Source organism: Symsagittifera roscoffensis, chromosome 1 (assembly GCF_963678635.1).
Source record: "Symsagittifera roscoffensis chromosome 1, txSymRosc1.1, whole genome shotgun sequence".
Classification (NCBI taxonomy): Eukaryota; Metazoa; Xenacoelomorpha; order Acoela; family Convolutidae; genus Symsagittifera; species Symsagittifera roscoffensis.
The window spans coordinates 29958422-29986310 of NC_087062.1; the positions used below are offsets into that span (position 1 = coordinate 29958422).

The 27889-nt window shown below is 33.1% G+C and overlaps 2 protein-coding genes across 7 annotated transcripts in view; one reads left to right on the forward strand and one right to left on the reverse strand.

The window, feature by feature from the left end:
• The window catches only part of LOC134842445 (guanine nucleotide exchange factor VAV3-like), a 593770-nt gene that overhangs the window by 358286 nt on the left and 207595 nt on the right, over window positions 1-27889 (reverse strand). The gene's annotated exons all lie outside the window — the stretch shown is intronic.
• LOC134842476 (tyrosine-protein kinase HTK16-like) overlaps window positions 1-27889 on the forward strand; it is a 123606-nt gene that overhangs the window by 39886 nt on the left and 55831 nt on the right. The gene's annotated exons all lie outside the window — the stretch shown is intronic.

A 27889-nucleotide genomic window follows, 5' to 3' on the forward strand; every position in this document is an offset into this window, starting at 1 on the left:
AAATCTTAAAACAATTTTGTTTTTGATTAATTTGAAATTTAAAGCTCTTTTCTCCGCTCCTGCAGACTTTTGCAATTTTATTGTTTTCCTTTTGTCCAGTTTATAAGAAACTTGGCACGCGGACTAGTTAGGTTGTGACAAACGTTTTTAGTTTTATATTTAACAATATTTAACATTACACCATAAAATTGATGCTCGTGCGAGATGGGAGAAGGAAAAGAGCCTAGCTGAGATGCAGGAAGCAAAATAACAAAACTGTTCGTATCAGGGTAAAGCCCCAAAAGTTTCGACTGCCTTTTGAAGTACCCTTAATAAATATTTTCACAATTCTTGAATGATTTAAAAATACTGTTGATGAGTTTACCCACACACGTAATTAATTATGTTTCGAATCAATTAGGAATAACTAAACTCGCTGCAAAAGCTATGCATTGATAACAAAATGTTTACTAGCGTCCAATAATCATCCTAATTTGCTAGTTTTGAAACACCAGAAAATGATTGCAAGGAGTTTATTATTTTTGAGTGCAGCATGTAATTTCATTTCAGATGGTATAGAAACATTATCCGTTAAAAACGGTTAAATACGAGGTCAAAATTGATCTGAATACATTAACGTAACCAAGCAGAAATACTCTGTCATTTTTTTGAACATCTGAGAGAAAAATGAAATAGCACATAGATTACTCCAAATTGGCATTGTTGGCACTTTGGATTTCCCTGAACTTTAAATAAAACTGACTGTAGAGCCAAGTATTCTTAAACTCAACTTAAAAACTTTGATAATTTTTAGCTGTTGTTTATATATATATTTTTTCAATTTGGTTAGTCTGATGTGCGGTCAGTAAGCATACAACCAAAATTTCATACTCGTCAGCATGCAGACAAACATGACCCTTTAAAAAACAGTTGGAGGAGTTATTTTGAACTAATCGCAAAAAATGGTTAATTCTTCGAACCAAAATTAATTATTTAGAGTTTACAATTGATCATTTTGAAAACCCAAACTGCTTATAAATGTCCGTGGAGTCAAATGTTAGTTTTTGTTCAGCAAAAATAGCTTTATAATAAAAACTTTGAAAATTTTGACTTTTTGATGACCTGTCTATTCAGTTGATTTTCTCCTTGCTGCAATGCAGCCAATTAATCTGAACAATAGCTAGAAAAAAAACAAACAACCGGGTTGACCGAAAAAGCTTGTCACACAAGTTTCATATACGAACAAGGATAGCCGGTTACAGTGCAATATTTTTTTTTCAATTTAGTGTAGTTTCTTCTGCGTGGTGTGAAAAAAGATCTGACATAAAAAAAATAATTTGAGCATCCTTGACAGTCATAGTTACGTAGGCAAACCACACAACAGTATTTGGAAAAAAAAATATTAGAAAAACAAAAAAAAATCACAATGATTATGATTATCAAATGGGCAAAAGTTGGTGTTGGTAGGTCTCAATAGGGCTCTCACAATTCACAAATTACACAGTTAAGCCTCGTAATGTTTTTCCCGGAATTTTGAAATTTTCGTTTGGAATGTTTTGTTCTGGAATTTATTTTTATGAAATTATATGACGTGTCTGGAGGTCAACCTTGGGCAAGCACTGCAGCTAACACAACGATTCTGCACTTGTTGCAAAAGTTGGAACAACAAGACAAAAAGGATAAACAGAGTTTACTTAAATTTATAAAAGTTTCAATACTAATTGTACTGGTTCTTTTCGTTTTGTACCACAAAATTAAATCTTCTCAATTAAATCAGAACTGCTCTTTCTGTAGTCCCCGGAGACTAAAAGCAAATTATAGTTCACAAAAGGCATTAAACGAACGGGGGGTTTTGTTTTATTTTTTTTTTCCAGTTGGTGCATATATAGTGACCCTGGGTCACAATTCATTGCCTAACTGTCACTATAAATCCATCGGGGAGACAGGATATGAAAACTGAAGATAAGTGATCTGGAAGCCGACGGGGATACAAGCCGACAAATAATGAGGCTTTCAGTTTAAATAAAATATTGCATAACATTTAACAAAAGTATGAGTTAAGATCATAGTTTTTCTCTCGTCATATTTTTCTGTCGTAATGTTTCAAAAAAAAAAGATTAAATGTTTTGGAACTGAGGGAAAATTAGATAGACATCATGTAACAAGTTGTCTTGTTTTTTACAACTTTACATACCTGCATTCGCATTGATTGATAGTCTTCTCAGCCATTTTATTGGAATCATTGTCTGCTGCTCTTTTTGCAAACTGCAGACTGGGCCAAAAGTATAGCCACGAAAAGCAAACAGCAAATTGAATAAAAGCGAAGCATGGACAAAACTCAACATGGTGAAGTTTTCTATCACGTATTTTCTCATAACCTCAATTGAAGATGTTTTTGAATTTTAACAGATCGATGCTATCATCCAACCTCTTAATAGCCTAATTTAACCTTAGTAGCATAATAATGGAAGAGACGCCAAATCTCGCTTTCCATGCAATCGAACAACTTTTTCTGAGGGTGAGCATCACAGAACTTAGCGGAATCAGAAGTTTTTACGCTGAGCTAAAAAAAAATCGAGAACATCAAGTGTAAAAATAAGCTTTTCCTGAAATTTGAAGAAAAAACTAAATGTCTATTTACATTCTCGAGCTCTGAATAAAACAATAAAATTACTCTATTTTTCCAAAGAAAAACTTTGCTTGCATGTTTCTAGAAAAATTTAAGAGTTGTTCGGGCGGCAAACATGGGTTTGGATGCTGTGAAATAGTACCAAACAGCACGAACGTATCTTTGTTCTTTTTCTAGAACCAGAGGATTTGAAAAAAAAATACAATCGCCGGCGAACTTTTGTAATAAGTGAACGCGCCATACTTCTTTTTAATAGACTAGGAGATTTTGCCAGATATAAGCAAACAGTAGTGTCAATAAAATGATTTAGATGTTCTTTTTCATAAAAAAGGATGTGAGCCTCTTTGATAGTCAAAAATGAGCAAATGTTTTATTATCGTTAATTTTATTGAAATTCTAAGACTCACTAAGTGTTTTGGTTTCTTTTTTGTATATCAACACATTTTTTTGAAGAAAGTGACGAAATATTTGTGCCCGGGTTTTTTTTGTCTCCCGGGAAATTCCGACTTTTGAACTAGGTATTATTGAGGTTTTTTCATATAATCTAAAATATAGTGATCTCTTGGGATCACAAACAAAAAGATATGGGTATTTGAAAATTGCTAATTTTGTGAAATTGAGATAATTAATGCGTTATATTTTCGTGCTATTATTTTTGAGCTATTGAAGCGTAGGTGGCGAACAAACCATTCCTAATTTAATTGAGACAAGCGTTTTGCTCTAAATAATGCCCTTTTAGGCCTTGTTCCTTGCGTCTGGGGGATAAAATGAAGAAGAAAAAAGTGGAAGAAATTTTTTAAATATATTTTGTCGTGATACCATAACTTTATCGTTGCTCTTAGAGCTGCGTATAACTTTGTTCAAAAGTTTTTGAGAGCACAGATTTTTTTCCGGTTTTTGAAGAAAGTGATGGAATATTCGAGCTCGTGGTAGTTTATTTTTTTTTTCAGTTAAATTTTGACATTTTTAGTAGCCATTTATGACAAATTTTTTTTATATCAGCCAAAAAGTATTGCTGGCATGAACTCAAGCTTTTGAAAAAGTTCTTTTTTTTCTGTGATCATTTATGGCAAGTTATGGGGGCTTAGAGACAGCCAACTTTGGCAATTTGGGACAATTAACGAGTGACATTAATTTCGCGCTATTAAAACGCCAGCGCGGCGATTTAACTCGTTTAAGAAATCATTCCCTATTAGTTGAAGCAGGTTATTTGTCTTTAGGTTACTAAGGGCAAAATCTTTCACTTAAACTTTATGGAAACTTAATAGCGTGTAGGGGGGATGAATAGCGTGTAGGAGGATGATAAAAAATATATCAAAATTTTTTTCATAAAAAAAAGGTTCATTGGTTTTTTTTGAAAAATGCATCCACTGTTTTTAGACAAACACTGCTAAAAAGGACGTCAGAACATTCAAGGAATTCAGGAAATTCACCCTGATACGAGTAGTCATGTTGTTCCGACTTTCAAAGAAAACGGAATATTTATGTTTGGGTTGGTTATTTTTCTTCAGTCAATTTTCGGCGATCGAAATAATAGTTTGCAACAAAACATTTTATACCCCATTGAAGATATCGATTTCTTGAAATCAACTGTAAAAACATATTTTATCTCCAATCATTTTTGGTAATATTATAGAGTTTGAAAATTACCAATTTGGTCATGCTCTGGACTAATTTATGCGCGCTTTGAAGATTTCATTCATAATGCTGAAAGCTTAACACGAATTATTTATGCGTGGTGATTTATCCCGCACAACAAAATCGTTTCAAATTGAATTGAGGCTAGCTAATCGGTCGTATTAATTTCGTACAACTCAAGTTTTTGCAATTGATCTTGGATATTCTTACCAAAATTTTTAGTTTTTCAATATTTTTTTAATAGGGCTTTGCAATGTATACGAGCAGTCTTGTTAACACTTAAAATTTGACACTGACGCTTCCCCCCTCAGGAGTTCGACCCCCTGCCGACCCAAAGGGTCCCCCTTTGTAGTATTTTGAGATATCTAGTTTTGGCTGACTGACCTTAAATTTTTTCTAAAGGCGCCTTCCTATCCTAATTTTGAGAGGGAAGCGCGCGCCGCAAAAAAACGCAATTTTTTGGTCAAAATTTTCCAAAAAAGGCCTAATAACGCGGTTTTTTTTGTCCTTTTCTTTCAAAAATTTGGTCGATCTAAAAAAAATTGGCAAAATTTTCAAATTTTTTTGTGAAAAATTGCCCCCCCCCCCCTCGAAAAATTCCTAGATCCGCGCCTGAGTACACTCAACTTCAATTTGCTTGTAACCCCACGATTGCTTCCTTAGAATACGTGCTGTTAAGGTCTTTACATCGAACAGTTTCCGTATCCCTGATTGAAACCTTAAGCAACTATCACAAATGTGAATCATAAATATTTGAGGTTTTGACTAAATCAGGTAAATCAGTACTATTTCACCATCAGTACTGTTTCACCCTAACAAAGGTCTATTTTTTGAACTTTGAGGAAAACCATACAATTGTATTTATGGACCTAGAATATGTATAAATTTTGAATTTTCTTTGCATTTCATACTAAAAATCTTCAATTTTTTCCAGTAATTTTGAAACAAAATTTTTGGTTAAAAAACTCAATAACTCGTCGTTCTAAGATCGTCAGTGATCCCCGACAATATCCATGGATGCTTCCATTATTGATTATAATCCATTTGAAAAAGTTCGCTGCCTGGAATTTCTTTTGAATTTCAGTGAAAATCAATAAATCAACTTTGATTGAATTATGAACGAGTTGGCAAATTGAACCGTTGTGTTTTTAAGCTATTGTCGATTTGAAGTTATCAAGACTACTTGAAGAGAATTTCTTGATCAATTCATTATTCGCTTTTTCAATGTTTTGCATAACTTAATCCATGTGAAAAGTTCAAAAACGCCAGTACGCTTGCGAGCAGCCCAAAAGTTTCGGACCGCGTTCAATTTCCAGAAAAAGTTATAGACGAATGTGAAAACATCGGAAATATATAATTTTTGATAATTATTTAATGCTTTTGTTATATAAGGGGAGGGGCATGTACGTACGGCGTGTACGGATAACTATTAAAAATTAGCTTTCCCACAAAGTTTCATTAACATCAGAATATAGAAGAGCAATTATTTTAATTATTTTATAGAAAAATTAATGCTTGAAAAATAAATTTTGCTACACATGCTAAAATTAAAACTTTTAAAACAATTTTTTTGACAACGAGATAACTTTCTTCGAATTTTTTTGTTTCAGTTCGATTCAAGACTTAACGGTTCTCTTCAAAAATTTCTGGCTCAAAAAATAAGTGTTATTAAAAAACTTGTTTTTCGTAACAATGCAATTTTCGGTCTGTAGATATTGGAAAAATTTTGCAAGAAATAAATATTTTCAATTAACAACGTTTTTTTTAATATCTAATACTTTTTATGACTACTTTTTTGACTGCAATTGTGTATAGTTTCTGTCCGGACTTCTTTTTTTCGCCCGTTTTCGAGAAAGCAAATAAATGTGTTTTGCAAGATTTTTTTCCCGCATCAATGTCTCTTCATTGGTCAGAATTTTTCATAATTGAAAAAATAATGACAAAAAAATTTTCCCAGATGAAAAATTTTGATCAATGAGGAGACATTGAAGCGGAAAAAAACTCTCGCAAAAACATTATTTTTAAGGGCTTACAGAATTTATTGGAATCTCGGAAGTTAAATCTAGCAGAACAGAAGTACCATCATTTAAGAAAAGTGAAAACAAATCGATTATAATGGATTTTCGTGGTCTAAAATGTTGTAATTATAATCGATTCCGATGTTACCTTCAGACAACAAAATTGGACTAAAAATGGATTTAAATCCATTTTTTCTCGTCAAAACAAAATGCATTATAATTCATTTTGAATCCATTATAATGGATTTTATAATAAGTAGGAAATCACATTAAAATGGATTTTTTTCCGCTTTAATTTTCGTTCGCGAGTCGTGCAAAATTTTGCAAAAAATTCAGCATTTATCAAGTGAGTGATGCGGAAACTTTGCAAAGCGAGTGGCGAGTGTACGGCCTGGCCTAATCCATTACAAAACCTAAACTCAAATTGCAAAGAGATTCCGTTGAGCTCTCGCCCCTGCCCCTTTGCTCACCTTCAATCCCCCTAACGTTTGCCCCTTTGCTCCCCTACCCCCACTGAACCCTAACCCCCCTCCACATGAATACCCCACCTGAACTCGACCCCCACCTGAACACGTTACGTTGGGGGGGGGGGGGGGGAGGGGGGTTTCATTTAAATGGGCAAACGCCAGGGGGGTAATGTTGAGTAATATAGAAAGTAACAAAATATCAAAGTTAGGTAGAAAAAATTCCAGTAACCAACGTAACCAACTTTATTTTAAAACCTAGAAAAGACTTTATGTGCAGTGATTTCGCTTCTCGGTAAAGTGGAAAAAAATTGATTGTAATTTAGTTTCATTGTCAGTGTCCACAAAGGTGAAAAAAATCGATTATATTGGATGAAAAAAGGATTTTGTTTCCTCGAAAAATAGTAATATTATAATCCATTTTTAATTGATTATAATCGATTTGTTTTCACTTTTGTGGACACTGACAAGGAAACTCAATTATAATCGATTTTTATTCATGGAACTCAAATGCGGGTAATAATTAACAAGATAAAATAGTTGTATTACGAAGCCAAACTGGGCATTTTGTGAATTGTAAGCGTATTCCGCAACAAGGAAGCTCTCTTTGTTCTTCTTTTGTTCTTTCATTTCCTTTGATTGTTCCAACACGAATTTACCATGTTTGAAGACTTGTCTCTGGAATCTAGGAACATGCAGACACAAAACTGGCCTCGTAATGTGGCTTTTTGGGTGGTTTCAAAATTTTTTTGTCTGACCCTCAGTTTCACAAACCAATTTCATGAGAGCAAGGCTTTTTTAGCAAGGAATTTGAAAATTGCTGTCTTGGCCAATTCCAAGACTAAATTCTGCGCGTTTTGATGCGCGCAATTTAAAGAAACATTCAATTTTATTGCGCTCTCAAATAGTTTAAAACTGCTTTAATGCAAGCCAATTTGTCAAATGTATTCTCTATACATCTCAAGTTTTAACACTTACAGTTTAAAGTTGGCGAGGATGCAAATCAAGGTTTCGAAATTTTGAGTTATAACCGAGGTGGTTAACTCATAGAGTAATTTCGGATAGGGTACACCGTCTGCTCGTCACGCTATCTTATTTTCGGCCGGATAGATTCGTGCAACTTCTTAGTCTAATACCGATCCTAATCTTACTCTTATACTATCTAGTCTCAGGGTGTTTAACTAGTCTCTGCTAGGCTCAATAGATCTAGGGTATACTGGTTTATTGCGGTTGCTGAAGTCTTCTTGGAGAGTCAACTAATTTCTAAGTTAAATTCAAATCTCTCTGGTGCTGAAATTACAAGTAATTCCAGCACTTACAAATAAGTGGGTTGTTAGTTAGATGGATCATGATTGGTTAATATTAAATACTTTACAGTGGTAAAATATCTAATTTATCCAATCATAAAATGTAGTTTAGATCAGGTTCCACCCATCCGGGTTTTACAGAGTTTTTTAGAATAGTCTTTCTGCAATTCAAAAGATGGATGATGAACGTTGGTATTTGGCGAACATCATATTTCGTCTGGGTTCTCTTGTTAGAGAAGTTCCAGATTCAATCGTTGTGTCTTCTTATGACAATGACTGGGTTTTCGCAACAAACTCAAATCTGATTTCAGAATGGTTGGCTATGACAGGTTTTTTCGTTTCATGTAGAGAACTTCTTTGTGTTTGACCTTGTCTGGGAATGGCGTGGAGATTGTGCGTGGAGGGGGTGCCTGGTTACTCGGATCTGTACGTATACTTGAACATCGAGGTGGTCATTGTTCTAGTTCAATGAAGTCCTTTTCTGCGAAGTCAAGTCGTACTCTAAATCCTTTGAGTTGTGATTGTGGGCGGCATATTGATTGTGGTTGGCCATTCTTTTTCGATTGTAGTGGGGTCATTTTGTCTTTGGATGTTCGTCTTTGGTGTTGTATGCTGATCTATATACTGCAAGGTATAATTTATATTTTATAAAATTTTTATTAGTTTAGTGTTTTTAGTTATGATTTTGGTTAGTTGTTTTCACAAAAGCTTTCTGTTTTAGTTCAGTTATTTTGAAGAGTTACTCACCCTTGAGTACCTCTTATTAAAAATAGGAGTGTGGTCACAAAGCGTGGATGTAGCGCGGTGGGTTAGGCCGGCTATAGAGCATGCTCAGGACGTCCTCTCTGGTGGGTTAGGCCAGGAGTGGGAGTATGATTTCGTGCGGTTTCTGTGAGAGGTCCTGTTATGTGATAACGTTTTATGTTGGGTTTATTGTGGTTTTTCTTATGTTTCGTTGGTTGTGTCCTTTTTTCAAAAATCAAATTGTTTTTGGTATGGGTTTGTCTTTCGACTTTTTTGTGTTTTATTATTTCTTTCTTTGACTTTATAATAGTCTTCAAAAGAATAAATTATCCAGTTTTAAACTGGGTTAATCCGGTTTGGGTACCGTTGGTTTCCTTTTCTTAGTCATGCTGTAATTCTATGTGTTGTGTTGTTTAGTAAGCTGCGTTGGTTAGTTTTGTTTAGTATATAATTCCTTTCCAACCGGGTTAAAGGAAAGTTTGAAATTTGTTATCGTGTGTTAGAGTTGTTGAGTGTGAAAGCTTGAAACTGAAATTCATTATTTAAACAATTCTTCGTGGGCGAGCTGTGCGAGTTTGGATAGAATTCTTGTGCGAGTGAATGAAAATATCAAAAGGTTAGTACTGCATTTGCGTTTTATTAATTTACTACATAGAATTTCAATTTTATTGCTTGTTTTGGGGAAAAATTAAGTTACAAATTTTCATCATTATTAGAATTACTGCTTTTAGGGAAATAATTTATAAATTAATTTATTACATTTGTATGAATTTTATTTAATTTAGCTGGTGCAAAAGATTATTAGAGTTTGGGACAATTTGAAGAAGTTTTCCATTTTTTATTTTTCTTTTGTGTATTTTGCAGATGATCGTGAGATGAAGACTAAAAATCTAAATAAAACATGGATAAAGAATGGTTAGTGTTTTATTTTAAATTTATTAGTATATTTATAAATTATACTTACCTGTTAGTCGTCGGGGAAAAAACCGTGGGGGAAGATGTCGTGGATTATGTCGGAATTTGTTAGTAACTTTGCTAATATGCGAATGATGTTTTTAGTTTGAAGCAGTGGCCAAAGCAATTGAAGTGCTTTAATGGTTTTTAGTTCTTCAGTGCCAACTGCAAAATCATAAGGTGTGTTTTGGATGAGATTATATAATTTGTGGTTATATTTAGTGTTGTGGATGAATTCTAATATAGGGATTTCTATAGGTTGAACAAATTCATGTGGGATAAGGAAGGGTCTGGATTCTTCTGCGTTGAAGGTCTTTGTGATGGGACAAAAAATATACATTTGGGTTATGGGATCATAATTGCGAAGAATACCGTGAAGGTTAGTATCTTTGATGCAATATGTGAAGTTAAGAAAAAATGGTGATGTGTATTTAGAGTTAATAAATTGAAAACGATGGTGTGGTTGTCTTGATGGAGTGTGTAGGTCAAAGTGATTTTGTATAAAGCGGTAATATGTATATGTGTGGGTTTGTTTAGTGCGTAACATAATGTCATGTGAGCAGTGCAAATCTCTTTCATGTGGTGCAAGGAAATGAAAGGTTAGTGAAAATAATTGAAATCTTTCTTTAAAACTTTCGTAAGCTTGTGTGTCGGTTAGTGCTTCAGAAATGATGTGGTCGAATTTGCGATCAAATATGTTGAGTGTGAAAATATATGGTGTTTTGATGAAAAATTTTTCTGTGATTTGTGGGTTAGCGAAGCGATCATCATCTAAAAATTGGTCTTGGTTAGTTCGGATGATATTATGATCGTAATATTCTAGCGTATATTCGTTAGCTCGGGGTGCAGTGTATGTTTTCAGTGATTTTTTATATCCAATGTAAGTAAATTGTCTATGTGTTAGTGGTGTAGTTAGTCGATATAGCATATCTTGATTTCGTTCTATATCGATGTGAGTATTAGATAAAGGTAGGCAAAGGGGGTTAGTAAAATGATAATATGTTGTCCAATGAAGTGTAGGCATTAAAACTTGTTCATCTACAAAGCTACGTGTATCGTTAGTATCTGTAGGGGTGTTCAAAGTATATTGTGGAAATGAAGGTAAGGTGATTGCTAAAAATTCTTTCGTATTAGTGTGATTTGGATGATTGATATATTCACGTGCTGTTCCTGGTTTTGTTGGAAATGGATGGTTTGGGAATTTTCTTTTGAAAGTGCGGTAAGCTCTATTAGTGCTAAGTGATGATTCGGTGGATGTAGATGATGGTGCTAATGATGCGGTATAAGCTGAAGAGGGTGTAGGGGTAGGTGGGTTTGATGATTCTATTGTGGATGAAATCTGATTTATAGTGGGATTTTCAAGGTGGAAGGGTTGTTGTTGTAAGGTGATAAAATTATCTAGTTCTTGGGAGATTTGGGGGGTGTCTGGAGAATTGGATGATCGATCTGAATGAAGTGAAGAGTAGGTTGGGGTAACTTGTGAAGCATAGGAGGGTGTAGAAATGGATGGGAGCGGGTTATATGGTGGGATTGGTTGAAAAGGGGGTTTCGAAAAAACTGAGGGATTGGTTTGAAAATTATTGGATGGAGATGGTTCAGAGTCTGCAAATTCGTCAGGGGTTTCAATATCTGGGTTATTGAGTTGTGAGATGGAGTATAAAACTGAGATGTGTGAATTAGTGTCTGAATTCATGCCTGATGTTATATTATTGGTTGGGAAATCGGGTGGTGGGAAGGCAAAAAGTGGAATTATTGTAATTGGAGTGTTGAGGTTGGTTGGGTGTGAATCAGAGCGGTGTAGGGATCCAAGTTGTCGGCTCATCGTGGGCTAAAAAAATTATTATTTTGAGACTGAAAAGCGGTGGTATGGGGTTGTTCTATAATTTGTTCATATGCATTTTCGTCTAGGGGATGGTGTGTCATTATATGTTGAATGGGACTTTGTGATATGGTTGGTCTAAAATTTGGATTATTTGTTATTGCTAAATTTCGAAAATTTCGTGGGACTAGTGATAATGGATGGTTATGTGGTAGTGGTGGTAACTGTGGTGCTGTAGGCGTAATGTCTACATTGTTATGTTCTTCGTCGTATGTGTTCTGTCTTGTTGCTATTTTTGTGTTGTATTCCTTTATTTGTGCATCTAAAAGAATTTTGTTTATTGATGATGAAAAAATTCCAAAAAATCCTGCAAATAGTATGCGTGCTACACTTGCTTGTCTATTTACTTGTGTGTGTATAGCGCATGTATTATAGATTCCTTTTAAAAGCGAAAAAAGAAATCCTATAAAGTTAAACATTGCGTATAAAATAGTCAATTTTTCTAAGATGTAGTAGGGCCATCCTAGAAAATCGAGAATTTCATTTTTTAGTGTAACAAAGCTAAAAATATTTATAGGTGAAATATCTTGTGGTCGGTATTTTTCACCGTTTAGATATATATAGTCTTTAATGTCTTTAAAATATCCGCTATAGTCTTGTGTATAAATATCTGCAAATCCTGCTGTTTCGGCAAGTTTGCGTAAGTTTTGGTCAATTGATTGTCTTTGTATTGTGTCCATTTGTGTTAATAATTCTTGGAATTGTTGTGTTCTAATGTGATGTTGTATATCGGATTTTGAATATATTCCAATTGATTGTAAGTCAATATTTGGGTTTCGAACAATAGCTCTAATGCTTTCAGGTGAAAATTTTTTGAGTGATTGCATTAATGTGGGATATGGAGTAAGAAGATAATATTTATCTTCATCAGGGTTCAGTTGAACTACATTGTGGCTATTTTCTGATCCACATGGGACTGCGGTATCCCAGAAATAGGTTCGTCTTGAAAGTGTGTAAACGAAGTGTACTTTTTTCTTATAAAAGATAGGGATTCTTTTATAGCATCGTTTATCTTCAAAAACATATAGTGGTGATACTTTTTTGGTACAGGTATAAAACCATAAAATGTTTCCTTCATAATCTAAAAAATTTGATCTATTTCCTGATAGTAAATATCCTGCGTAGGGTATTTTTAATACTGCTAGTGCAAGTGATTGTAGGATTTGTGTCCTTTCTAATTCGCATAGCTGGTGAAGTGTTTCTAATTCAGATAGTGACATTTCTTGAAAAATTCGGCTAATTGTGTAGTCTAATTTCATATCTAGGTGAATATCATAGTGGATGTTACCGAAATATGTACTATTCATTAGTGATAGTTCTTGTAAACGTGTGCTTCTAGTGTTATGGGGCTTTAGATGTCCACCAGGTTGATTTTTACTCTTTTGAAAATCAACTGGTATATATGATGTTCCTTCGTTTATAGGGTGACCTGTGGCGTATGGGTCAATTTTTATTTTTCCAGTGGTCATGTCGAATCCTTTTTCGTATTCAACTAATATCTCGGAGTATTGTGTTTTGTGAAGTGGATTTCTGTATTTACATGCAAGTTCTGTTTCTTGATATATTTGAAAACGTGTCAATTTATTTTCTATATTGTGTATGTTTCTAAAATTAGAACTTTGTCTTCGTGATGGGTGGACTTGTTCATATGGAATTGATTGTATGAAATATTTTTCGTGAAATTTTATCATACGAGCGTGTATTTTTGCTACTTGAAATGTTGTACATGTGTCTTCAGGGAACCAAACAATTGTTGCTTGTGTTCGTGTTGTAGGGTCACAATAGCCTTGATCGTTTTACAAGGTAATCTCATTCCTTGATAGATCATGGTGTTGTCAGATAAATCGCGTGTGAGTTGTATTTTTTCGAGTTGTATTTTCCAATCGAAAAACATGATTTCTTGATATCCTTTATTTTTTGTGTCTGCTTTGCAGTTTGATGGGTCATTTATACCAATGTGTGGTATCCAGTGTTTATCGTGTATATCATAAGTTAATCTTCCGTGTGCGCCGTTGTATGGGTATTTTTCATCTAATTTTATATGTCCTTGATATCTTTCAAGTTCTGCTTGATGTACAGAATCTGAAAAAACTTGGAAATATACTAATTTTCTATCTGTGTTTTTATTTCTTGTGATATTGAGTCTTAGTAACTCGTTTTTACAATCTTCGTGATTGAGATGTAAAAGTCGTTCGATATTACTCTGGTAGAATGATTCGTGGTCAAGTCGGTTTTTATTTCCATTTGAGACTTGTGAACAATGTACTTTCTTTTCAGAAAATGTTGCTGTGAATTTATATCCTATAACTGTTGTTGCTCGGGCTTTTGAATAAAGTGTCGCTATTACATTTGTTGTTTCTATGGCTTGTGGTTCTGTTTCGCATTGTGATACTTGATTTATTGCATATTTGTGTAATGTTTTTTGTTCGTTTTCTTCACAATCGTAATGTGTTACTAATAAATCTTGGGGTCCTGTGCGGGGGGAAGGGTTTATGTTTTCATTTGAGGTTATTAGAAAAAGGAGTTGGAGAAAAATTAAAATTTTTAGAATATACATTTGTATGACAATCCTGAGTATGGGTTGTAAAATGTGATGTAACCAATTGTCTTTTTGGTATATCTGTCGTATTTGTATATCACTTCAGTTGTTATAAACGGTGGTGGTAGGGATTGAGCTGTTATATTTGGTGGATTTAATGGATAGGGATGTTGAGTAATGTTGTTTAATTTAACCGTGATTTCAAATTTTAATTGTAGACTATTTTGTTGGAGTATTTGGATGTTATGAGCACGAATGTCTTCGTGAATGTCTTGTCTATATTGTAGTCTATTTAGTGCCCAACTGTGGAGTCGGTTACTTTCTAGGTGTTGTCCAAATAATGGTGGAGGTGCTGTGAATGTATTCCAGTCTAGTCTTAAAGGAATATTTGTTGATGATTGTTCTCGACATCTAGCGTCGAGGTTATTTGGGAAATTTAAGTTAAAAGGTGGTGGTGAAATCTGGCTTATTGAGGGTATTGATGGTAGTGATAATGTTTCTGGTAGTGATGGGGATGTTGTTGTATCCGTAGAAATGTCTATTGGGTCATTGATTAAATTTGGTTCACCTTGTGTGAATGAATGTGTTGTCCAGTATGGTAGTCGTGATGTTTGGTTTGTAGGGTTAAAGGGATTTTCACGTACTTGTTCAGATGTTGGTGTTGAACCTAAGTAATCTGATGGTAGGCTTGAGGTGCTACGTTGTGAAAGAAGCGTAGGGGTTTCTGGTAATATACCAATGGGGTTTTCTGGTGTACTTTGTGATGGGGATTGAGGTATATCAAAATGAACTCGGGGAGTTTGAAAATTTCTGTTTCGTCGAGGGTGTATAATTTGTCTATTTATTTCGACTGTATTTTGGTTTTGACTAGGATTTCTTATTCTACTTAATTCTTGTGGTAGTGTTGGGTATAAGTTATATGTTGGTTCGCTTAGAGGTGCTTGTCGTTGAACTGGTTCTAGTGGTTCTGATAAGCGAGCGTGTCGTTCTTCAAAGGTATATGGGTTATCTTGAGAAGAAATTCGTGTAGATGTTTGGGGGTTTTGGGTAGTTGAAAGTGGTGTCGGGTTTTCCTGGGATGATGTCGGTGAAGACTGACTATGTGATTGTTGGTTAGCAATTTTTGATGGTTTTTGATCTATTCTTTTAGTGGAAAAATTTATGTTTTTTTTATTGTAATATTCTTCTAGAAAAAGTATTAGGAGGATTGTTGCTAGGGCGAATGTGATAATTGCTTTCTTTATACATTTGCATATTGTCAAGATGAGGGATGATAGAAATGTTATAAAAATTACAAATAGTAAAAAAATATCTGTTCTACTAAAAATGGTTCGTATCATTTAGATAAGTTTTGTGAATCGTACCTGTGGATATAGTCAATAGCTTTTGAAAGCTGGAGGTATAGTTCAAATATAGAATAGAAAATTAAAAAAATATTGCAAAAAATGATTAAGATTATTAGAAAAGATTCAAAGGTATCAAAAAGAAATATGATGAAAGGTTTAAATATTGTGAAAAAGTTTGCGAGAATGTTTAGAATTATGGTAACTGGTCGAGAGAAGAGCATTTAAGAAATGGCTTCTCGATCGAATATTTTTTGTTGTTTGAGGCAATTTTCAAGTGTGGTCGAATTATTTATTGGTTTTTTGACAAGTGGGTCAAGTTTTGTGAAAAATTGTTGGGGGCAAATTTTATGGTGAGCGGGAGGTCTTCTTTGTCTTTATTTTCATTTGTCAAATGATCTGGGGTATTTTTGAGATTTTTATACTTTAGGCTAATTAAAATTGTCGTTCTTTTACTTTAGGCTAATTTAACATATTTGTTTGGGGGGTATTTGAGGTCTGAGTTGGGGAAATATTGTTGATCTTTGGTTTATTAGATAAGGGAGGGTTATGATATTATGGTGATATTTATTTTAATTGTCAAGTTGAAATGGTTTGCTTATTTTTGACCTGGAGGTTGTGAAGTTATAGTTATAGATATGCCTGGAGTTTAATATCTTTCGTCTAGTTGGTTTGTGTTAGAGTTATAGGAGGTGACGGATTGGATGAATCCTATTGGCTAATTATGAACTAGAATCATTGCGTATTTGTCAGCATGTTATTTTGAAAAATGAAAGTTCAAAATATTTCAGAGGTGCAAAAATTATTAAATCTAAATTTAAAGCTGTTTTTGAAATTCGACTTTCTTTAAAATTTTTGATTGTGGAATGAATGTTTTATAGTTTTTACGTGGTTGATTTCTAAGTCGTGATGACTCTCTATGTTCTGATTTGTCGATTTGTTCTTGAGGTATTATTTTTTCTATCATTTTTCTATTTTTTCTTTCTTTTTGTGGTGTATTTTGATCTAGCTTTTTTGTATTGTTTTTTGTTGTAGTTGATTTTTTATTTTGGTTTTCGAGGTGAATGTCATGTTGTTCCTTTGTTTTATTTTCCGTATGTGGATAATTTTGAATAACTTTTAAACCTGTGAAAGAATATAATTGAGTTATTTCGCGTAGTGCGTACTCTTTTGGGTAATAAGGTAATAGGTTGTTTCGGTGTTGAACAATTTCTTTTTTGTCTGAGTCGGTAATTTTATATGTGACATCAGTGGGTTTGGCAATTATTTGGTATGGTCCTTTACAAAGGGGTTGTAGTTTTTTAGAGATTCCTTTTTGAGTGTTAAAATTGGGTATTAAAACAAATGTTCCAATTTTTAAATCGGAGGCTGGTGTAAAGCGTGAATTTATTTGTTTATTAATGTTTTGTCTTTGTAACAACTTTTTTGTTACTTTTTGGTAAATTTCATTGTGTTTTTTATCTCTATTTAAAATCCATTCGGTGTGTGTACCGGAGGCTAATTTAAGAACTTGTGGGCGATGAAAATGATCTTCATCGTGTGTATGTAAAGGTAAGTTGTAACAAATTGATTCTTTATTCGGTTGACAATAACTTTGTGCATTTTTATGAGAGTTTGCTGTAAACATAATCGGTTTGCGTGGCTTTTGATTAAAAACCATTTCATATGGTGACATTCCTAGAGTTGTCGTGATTTGTGAATTGTATGCTAAGGGAAATAGTTTTACATCTGCTGACCATTCGGTATATCTTGTGTCATTTCCATTGATGATACATCTAAGATATTCTTGTAGTGAACGGTTCATACCTTCGACTAAGCCGTTTGTCCAAGGTGCATGAGATGTACGTGGTTTGTGTTTGATGTTATATAAATGACATAATGTGATGATTTCGTTATTTATGAATTCTGTACCGTTGTCTGTAACTAAAATTTCTGGTAGTCCGAATTTGGCTATCCAGTGTTCATAGAGTGTTGTGTAAGCGTAATAAGCGTTACAATGTGGTACTGGGTTAAGTGCTACATAATGTGTAAACGCGTCAACAATTACCATAATGTAGGAGTTTCCTTCGGATGAGGGTGAAATTGGTCCTTTTGTATCAAATGAAATACGGTGGTTAAAGTACAAACTTTGTCCTTTAAAATCTTGTTTTTGTGCTATTTGTTTTTGATTTGGATAAGGTTTATTTAGCTGACATACTATACAATCATTGCATAGTACTTTTATCCAAATTGGTGCATTTGGAAAATAAAAGTTTTCTATGAAATTTGAATATGTTTTCTCTGATCCAGAGTGTCCTTTAATGTTTTGTGTATGCGAAATATTAAAAGCTATAAGAATCATACTTAGAGGGAGACAGGGAACTGTTGATTCATTTAATTTGTATTCTAGAAGGTCTGTGTTTTCGTTAATTGTTGTATTATTGAATTTTCGAAAATATCGGAGGAGTGTTTTATTTCCTAAAATAGTTGTATCTGCCTTGACGGGTTTAGTTTTATATTTGTGCCATGATTTTAGTTACTGGGTCAAGATTTTGATATTGTTTCAAAGTATTAATTGTAATTTTATCTGTTGGGGGGAGAAAATTGTTTTCTATTTCCAATTTAGATAAAGGAATTGTATCAAGTGGGTCATGGAGGTCAAATACTTGATTTATTGTGTATTTTAAATCGTTTGTTTGTGGTCCTGATAAATTTATTTTATCAGTTAGGTTTTCTTTTTCAATTAATGGAAAAAGGTCTTTTTTATGCGAGTGTTGTTTTACTCTTTTTTGTTGGGTGTTATTTTTTATCCACTGTGAGTATGGAATTGGTTTGAAAGTTGATGTTCCAAGTAGATCAACTTCGTAGTGATTATTTTGGCAATCTAAATAGAGTGGGAAGTGTTGTAGATTGTTTATCTGTGATTGTTCAACGTCAGTTTTTACTGCATATTTGCATTCTAGTCGGGGTGATGTTTCGTTTTCTGCAAGGTAGAATTTTATATTTTTAGGTATTTCAACTGTAGTTTTACGTGTAAGTAATTCAGGTGGTGTATTTCGACTTAATGTGTCTGGTAATGCAAGATTTTTTCCTGCTGTCCAAACTATATGTAAGTTTGGGAATTTCATTAGAATTAGTTGAAATCTATAAACTCGGTGATTTGGATTAGATTTTTGTGTAAAGAGAAAGATGATTGGTTTGTGATCTGTGAAAAGAACTGTTGGATCTTTTGATCCAAGTATCAGAAATTCATATTCTGTTAGTGTATATATTATAGCTGTACACTCTCTCATTAGAGTTGAGAGTCGTAGCTCTGCTTGAGTGAATAATCGAGAATTTGCTGATATAAGATTCATTTTGTTTGTGCCATTGTGTGATTGTAATAATGCTGCGCCGATGCCAAAATTCGAAGCATCGCACATTGCATAGAATGGTTGATTTGGATCTGGAATTGTATTCGAAATTTGTTCAGTTAGGAGTTTTTTAATTTCTTCAAATCGTGCTTGATGTTCTGTGTTCCATTCAAAATTATTTTGTTGTCTAAGTATATTATAAAATGGTCTTAGGTATAATTGCATTTTATAGACATATTTACTTCAAAAATTTAACATTCCATTTTGTTTGTTGGTGGTTGGAGTTTTTGAATAGCATCAATGCGTGATTTTAATGGGGTGATTGTTTTTCTTTCTATATTATGTCCTAAGAATTTTACTCGTGTTAAAAAGAAGTGTGATTTATCGGGGGCGGCCTTCAGATTTTCGTTCTGAAGTATTTTGTGATAATGTTCTAAAACTTTAAACATTTCTTCTTTTGTCTGTGATTGCATAAAAACATCGTCTAGATAAGTGATTGCGTTTTTCTTGAGTATTAGTGGTCTAAAAATTTTGCTCATAAAAGCTGAAAATGCTGCTGGTCCTATGGATATTCCATAGAATAGGCGGTTGAATTCATATTGCTGATTTCCAATAACAAATTGTGTTAAGCGTCGCGATTGTTCATCTAGTGGCATTTCATTATATGCACTATTCATATCTGCGGTTGTAAAGTATTTTCCGTTTATTTTTGTTAAAATAACTTGTATTGGTTCAATAGGCCAATTGCATTTTGATTCGTCTATTAGTGAATTAAGATATCTAGCGTCTAGAACTATTTTTAATGATTATCCTTTTGCTAGGATGATAACAGGGTTGATAAATGTGTTACCTTTTGGTTGTTCTTCTTTGTTTACCGGTGAGATTATATTGTATTGTTCTAAAATATCGAGTAATCTGTTCACTTTATCGTGTAAATGAATTGGTACTTTATTTGCTCTTTGTTTTTTGAAAACTGCGTCAGGTTTTAATGGGAGATGTAGTGATGAACTGATTTTGCCAACATCAAATTTAGATGTTGCTTAGACTGATGAATATTTTATTAGCTGTTTGGCTAATTTATCAAATTCGTCTTGTGTTATTTGTGAATGTTGAAAGTTAAACATTGTTAAAAACTTCTGTTGAGTCTCTGGGTAGTTACTTATGTTGAATGTAGGTTTGAAATATGGAGTTTTTGTGAAATAATCTGTATTTCTTTTTTCATTACTTATTATATTATTTATAGATAATTCTTCATTAAGAATTGTAGATTGACAAATATCTAATAATTGGAGTATATTATTTACGCGATATGCTTTTTCATGTATTGGTGATATCGTAGCGTTGGTTTCGCAATAGCCTAAAAGTCCTAAAGGTAACGTTACTTGATAGGGTGTATTGTTGTATACATGTAGAGAAATAATATCTGAATTCGAGTTTTTCAAATATTTTATGGATGAAATTGTGATTTTGAAAAACTTATGGATAGGTTTGAATTCAAAATCTGACATATAGAGTTGTTGTTTGTTTTGTTTTTTATCATATTGGTGAACTTGTTTTATTGAAAAATTATATATGTTTCCTGATAGTGGTTTCAGGTGTTTTCTTTGTTGATTATATATCGGATAAAATTTTGAAAAGAATGGTGGTTGTTTATTTAATCTTTGAAAAAATGTTAGGGATGTGTCTTTTGTTTTTGTGTATTTATCTTTGATTAGTATTTTACTATTCAAAATGTTGATGGTTGGTATATATTTAGAGATAAATGGTATTCCAATGATATTGTGTTTAATATCAGTGATATGGAATATTTGTTTAAATGGCTTATTTAAAATTTTATTTTGTTCTATTGTTCTTGTGGGGAGAAGAAATAATTGAATTTTTCCATAGTTTACTAATGTTGATCCTTGTGCTGTTGCTAGTTTACTGGATGTTTCAAGGGGCGTTAGCTTTGGGTGTAGTGATTTTATCTCATTCCATGTGGGAATGTTTATTATGTTTGATTCTGCTCCTGAATCAATTAAAAAATCAATTTCAAGATCTGGTGGTTGAAATTCTTTGCTTCTTGGACTTTCTAAAAGAAATGGTATTGTCCAAATTTTTTCTTTGGGTTGTTCTTTTTGTATATTTTGATAGATGTGATTTGTATTCAAGCATTTTGTTTTATTATTTTCATTGGATTGATTTGTAGTGTTGATTTCGTTAGTTTCTTGTGTTGTTTGTGTGGAATGGATGGGTTCAATATAATAATTGTGAAGGAGTTCTAATTGATTTTCGTATATATGTGATGAAAAAGGCTGTTCATATATAATAGGTTCGTAGTCATTCTCGATTGCTATCATATTTATGGAGGTAGTGTTTTCTGTATCACTTTCTGAATCTGATGATTCACAGTTTATTTGATTTAGTTGTAGTTCATTATTTCCTGTGTCATCAATACCTGAGGGGTCTGATGTCGTTTCTGGGTTTGATTGTACTTGATTAATATTTCTTTGATGTTTAGGTGTACTACTTCTGTGGCGGTTGTTAGAATTATTATAATGGTTATTATTCCTGTGTGGTGATTGGGAATAATTTCTATAACGATTATTATAACTTGAATGTCGATTTTGTGAATTATTTCGTGATCTGTTTTGATAATTATTGTTTGGTCTGTTATAGTTTGATCTATTATATGAGTTATTCGATCGATTGATCGATTGTTCGGGTAATTCTGGTTTCGGTTGTTTGAATAACTTCTATTCCGATTATTGGAGTAGTTTCTATTTCTATTGTATGATGAGTTTCGTGATTGATTGTTTGGATAGTAATTATTTCTTGATTGGGAATTAGATCTAGAAACAAATTGTGTTGTATTTGAATTTGATCTGGAGTAGTTATTTCGACTATTTGGTCTATTGTAATGATTTTGCGATGAATTTTGTGTATTTCTTCGTTCTGGTGATCTTCCTCTATAACTTGAGTTATATGGTGATTGATTTCTCGTGTAGTTGGTATTGTTCGGTAGTGGTTTTCCTGAACTGTTGTTGCTATATACATTTTTGTTCGGTAGATTTTGATCTTTTTTCATGTACTGATAGAATGATTTATTTGGTTCCTTATATTTTTGAGGTTTGTTTTGATTGTCCTGTTGTTTTTGTCTACATTCAGAAATACTATGTCCGTATCGTCGGCAATAATTACACCATTTTTTGAAAGATGGTTTGCCTTTAAAGTTTGGGTGTTTTTCATAAATATTGAGTATTTCAGTGATTTTTTCAACGAGGTCTGTGTCTGAATCCTGTATATTATTGATATTTGTGGTATTTGTTTCAATTCGGTTAACATATTGTGATTTCAGATTTTCTGTTTCTTCAAGTTTCATTGTGATTTCTGCTTGCTCTAGTTTGTCTACTAGTTTTCGAAAATCTAAATCGGGCTCTCAAATTGAGGAGGGATGGGATGCTCTCTTTTTTATTGCTATTTTCCTTAATTGAGGTGTTAAGGTCATCATTAAGATTTCTGTCATTTTTGTGTTTTTGTAGTCGTGTGTATTTAGTGAGTATGCTTTTCGAACTAGTGTTTCAATACGTACTGCTAATTGTTTGATGGTTTCATTTGGTAATCTGCGAATTTCTTTACATAAAACTCTTTGTTGTTGTTTGTTTCTTTCGGAGTCAAACATTTTTGAAAATTCTTGTGTAAATCTTTTCCAATTTGATTTTATTTCTATAGGCAATACTGAAAACCATTTTTGGGCTGCGCCGTCTAGGGTTGTCTGTATCAACGCTGTGCGTCGATGTATCCAATTTTGATGTAGTGGCGTATTAATTGGTTCAGGTCCTATATTTAAAATTAAATTTGCTGTTACTGCATTTAAATAATCTTCTACAGAATGTTCAGGGTCTGTTCCTGTGAATACCATTAATGGTTTGTTTGATGTTATTGATGATCCACCCATAAGGTATGGATTCATTGTCATTTGTAATGATTCTGCTGCATTAGGCATTTGTGAAAAATTAGAAAGTTGATTTTTTGTTATTTCGTGTTGTTGAAGATAATATGGAAGTGGTATTTCATTTTGCATTTGTGTTGATTGATATGAGTGTGTAATCATTGGGTTTTGTGGCTGAATTAGTTGAAAAGATTGTGTATTAATTGGGTTTTGCATTTGTATTGGTTGTTGATTTTGTGTATCTATCTGGTGTGGAGAAAAATTTCTATGATGTGTATATGGTTTCTGCATTCCTTGTCCGTGATATTCTTGGGTATATGGTGCAAATATATCTGGTTGTAAATGATCATCATCAGAGGATAGGTAATCCGTTTGATGAGGTGTTTGTTTTTTATTTTTATTCTGTTGAAAGAATGGGTAATTTTCACTATAATCCTGTGGAGGATGTGGATTAGCCTGAAAATTTACTGAATTGGTTGTTGCCATTGGATTATTCCAATATCGAGATCTGATTTGGTTATTATTATTATTTCGTGGAGGATAGTTTGTTTTTGATGAATGTGTATAATTATAATTATGTTCCGCAAAATTGTTTCTTGTGAATGTTCTGCGTGTTTTCGACGGTATTGTCATGGGTCTATATGTTTGGTAATCCATTTGTGAATATTTTGGAGCAACCGAAGGTTTAACGGTTGACTGTAATGTTACCTGTGCTAGTGAAGTGTTTGTATTTCTTGGTGTTGTTAAAATTGGACGTATTGGTGAAATACTTTGTTGTGTAGTTGTTGTTGTTTGTACAATTTCTTCATTTATGAAGTGTGATGGTGTTTGAATATCTTGTTGAGTGAGGTTCCTAGTTCCATTAAGGTTTTCATTGTGTATGACGGTCGAGTTTAAGCTGTTATTTCGCGTATCGGGTAAAAATGTATTGTAGTTTAATGGTGTTGCATCAATTGTTAATGGTACTACTCTTACATAATCTCTGGTATAAAATATTGTACTTATTGCTTGACTTGCAATTGATTGTGGGATATTTATAAATGCATAATGAGACCATTCGGGGTCCCAAACGTAGTCTGACTGTTCTGTGATGGCGGTATCATCGTTTGAATTTTGAGGTCTAAAATTTTTTCTTGCTTGTGAAATTAAATCTATATTATGTGTGAAATAATCTATTATAAACCATGCCAAAATTTTTTGTAAGTCATGTTTTGTATGTTGTGAAACATCATCTTTAGTGAAATTTTCTTTAATTATATGTAGAAAAGTTGAAATTAGTGTGATTTCATGTCGTACCTTTATATGTTTGGATGTCTCTGTCGGTGAGACATTTGGGATTGGAATTTCGTTCTCTAATATTGAGATATAACTATATATTATTGCAAAAACTTCATTAGTAAATATGGAGTTTGCTCTTTGTGAGTTATGATATTGTATGCTTTTTATATATTCTGAGAATACTTTTGAAAATTCTAAATCAAGGTCGTCTGTTTGAATTACATATTTGCGGTGATTCGGGTTTGGTGAGGTTAATTCTATGGTGTAGATTCCGTAGTGTTGTGTCAAATTACATATATTTTTCAGATAGTGATCAATAATTTGTCTTTTGATTTTTACATCGGGGAACTCTGCTGTACATGGGCTGATTCCGGGTTCAAATAAATTTAGTAGTAAATTCTTGCAAAGTATATGCTGTCCTCTATCAGTGGGTGCATCTACGAGGAAGGGGAAGATATCGTCATCATCTGGACTATCTTCACTTGGAGTGTGTGTTTGGCTCATTTTTTCGTTTAATGACTGTTAATAGGTAATTATCGATGTGTCTAATTGGTTGATTCCAGTTGTATAAATGTACTGGTTTGTGTTTATATTGCTTTTTTATTCGTCTTTTTCCTCTTTTTGATGAATTTGATGTTGTTTCTGAGTCAGAAAAATATAATTGATCGTGTATGGGGCAATTTTTATCTATAGATTCTTTTAATTTATAGAGTTCGTCTAAATTGCTGACTTCTGATTATGAGAATGCGTTTCTATTTTTGGAAAATCTTTTTCGTGTTATTTGTCTTTGTTTAGTTATTGTTTTTCTTTTTAGTGTTTGTCGTTTTGTTCTAATATATCCAACTGTTTGTGTGTGAGGTGTGATTACAAGGTCGTATTTTTTGTTATCTATTTCACAGTTGTGCAAAACGATTGTTTGTTTGTTTCCTAGATTTTTAAATGACATAAGGTTTAGGATGACGGATGCAAAAAGTTGTTAGATGAATTCTATTTACTTAAATTGTTAGTCCTTACAATTTTTTGGTTAGCTTAACCTGGGTCTATTTGTTCAGGGTTGGAGAGAAAAATAATTCGATTCCGAAGAATGATTTTTACTTTCTCGTGGCTAGTATAAGCTAAGGTGTTAACTTACTTAATCTTACTTAGGGGTAGTGATTGTGTTCAAGGGTTGGAGAATAGTAAATCGATCCACAAGGTTCAGGTATAATTAGAACGCGAGTAGTTCGTTAGATACTATTTTAAACTTACTAAGTCTATGATATATCCTGGGTCTTGATAAGAGGAGGGTTCAAGTGAAGGATGAATAACCGAAGTTCTTCACTGTTTATCCTAATTTGAATGGTTAGTTTTGTTGAAAAATTTCTATTAGTCTTGGGTTTTGCGAAAGGGTTGGATAGTGAATCGACGTTTGAGGTCGTTAGACACTAACTAAGTGGGTGGGGGAGAACAAAATTGTTCTTTTTGATCCAAGGAGAGGCCTTGATGATCAAGTTTTAAAATTTAATTAAATAGAAAATGAATTAAGATCCAAGGATAAGCCTTGATGATCTGATTTTAAAATTAAGTGAATTTAAGTTTAAAATGGTTTAAATTTGTTTAAGAAAAGATTTAGTGTTTTAATGATATTAGTGAGCTTATGATTGCTGTTATGTTTTAGGTGATGAAGCTGAGACAACTGATGATTTTATGATTACTAACAGTTTATTGTCATGCTACTAATTTTTATTTTGATTTTCAATAAATATTTTCCAAACATGTTTTATATAATACTGCAGAATTTTAGGAAAACGATCTGAGATATTTTTATCAATCGTTATTGTATATTAATATTTTGTTTAGCGCCTGAAATGAGCATGAAGATTGACTTCAAGATTTAAGTTTGCAAATGAAAATCTAAATTCATTGCTAATAAAATTCTAAATATAAAAGTTTGTGTTGGCTTTTGCCGTACTATCATATAACTATTTGGTAAGTTTCTATTTTGTCGTATGTCGTCTCTGGTTCGAGGTCTTCTTCCAATTCCGGGTAGTTCTCTTATCGTTCGGAATATTGGCTTTGATCTATTGAGTCGTAGAGACATTTCGATTAAATTATCGTCGTATAACATTTTAAAAATGTTTTGTCTAAATTCTAATCTATTTTTGGTTAATTCTAAGCTATTAAGGTCTTGTTCGAGACTTATGGTCGCACCAGATGAGTTATAACCGAGGTGGTTAACTCATAGAGTAATTTCGGATAGGGTACACCGTCTGCTCGTCACGCTATCTTATTTTCGGCCGGATAGATTCGTCCAACTTCTTAGTCTAATACCGATCCTAATCTTACTCTTATACTATCTAGTCTCAGGGTGTTTAACTAGTCTCTGCTAGGCTCAATAGATCTAGGGTATACTGGTTTATTGCGGTTGCTGAAGTCTTCTTGGAGAGTCAACTAATTTCTAAGTTAAATTCAAATCTCTCTGGTGCTGAAATTACAAGTAATTCCAGCACTTACAAATAAGTGGGTTGTTAGTTAGATGGATCATGATTGGTTAATATTAAATACTTTACAGTGGTAAAATATCTAATTTATCCAATCATAAAATGTAGTTTAGATCAGGTTCCAATTTAAACTTGTTGATTTTTTTTAAACTAAAAACTGTTGGAGACTAGTTAACTGTTGGAGACTAGTTAACTGGCAATTGGAAAATTCAGCGTTTTTTTCCGATACAAGCAGTAACGTTTACGTATATTGGTTTTTTTGCAACCTTTCCAACTCCTTCACGAGGGAAACAAATCATAAAATTCAAGAAAGAAAAATAATTATTCGTTGTTGGTTGTTGCTATCTGAACAGTGAGTTTGGTTGGAATCTTGAGCTTGTATTACAACAGAATCGCCCGAGTTACTTTTCCACGAGAGTCCATCCCTGTCAAAGTCTTGCTTGTATTGCCCTGGACTTCCGCGAGCAATCTAACAGACCAGGCCTGAACTTTTTTGGTTGGTTTTTCAAAAAAGCAACGATTTCGAACCTGCCCTTTAACAAAAAGAGCCAAAAATAATTCTCATATAAGAAAACCCATGGTTAGTCAGCAGAATCTCGCAGAAAAACTGCCTTCATAGATTCACCATTGAGAATAAAGTTTGACACTTTCACAGAATTATGATCAAAAGTATAACTTTTTCTCTGTGGCTAGATGGCTATTACCTAGAAAAAAACGATGTTTGAAAAAACTTAAGATGTTTTTCTGTCATAATTAGGCTTATATTATTTTTATAAACCAAAAAATAACAAAAAATTAAGGCTAAAATTACAAAAAAAATTAAATTTATCAAGTTTTTTTATATCAGTTTGGTCGGAACATTCTATGCTCTTTCGACAGCAATTGGCTATCCTTATTTTTTTCTGACATAAGTACCACTTACTAAAACCTAAACCACGTAAATTCTCCGATTTGAGATTCGTGTACTCAAGTTGTAACGAAAAGGCAAAATCATTAGCTATGAGAATTGTTCAGGTTTCTGTATGTCGGATGAATATAGAAAAAAATTATCGAATATTCTAATGAGGCACTTAGCATAGTGGTAAATTGTTAACTTCGAGATAGTCAGATCGTGTATTCGATCCCATGACATGGAAATGATAGTCTGTGAGGTCGAGCTATCACTTGACATCTAGCTTCAGGTCTACCACAGACTGACCGATAACGGAGGCAATAGTGGTACCACGTGAAAATTCTAGACGCAAAAAAAAACAGCCTTGAATCGAAAAAAAGCTTCGCGCAACAAAATGACTCTGTGGGGAAATAAAAGAAACAAACTACGCTTAGACAGGCTGGATAACCTATCAGAAATTAAGAAGAGAGGGGAAGAGACAG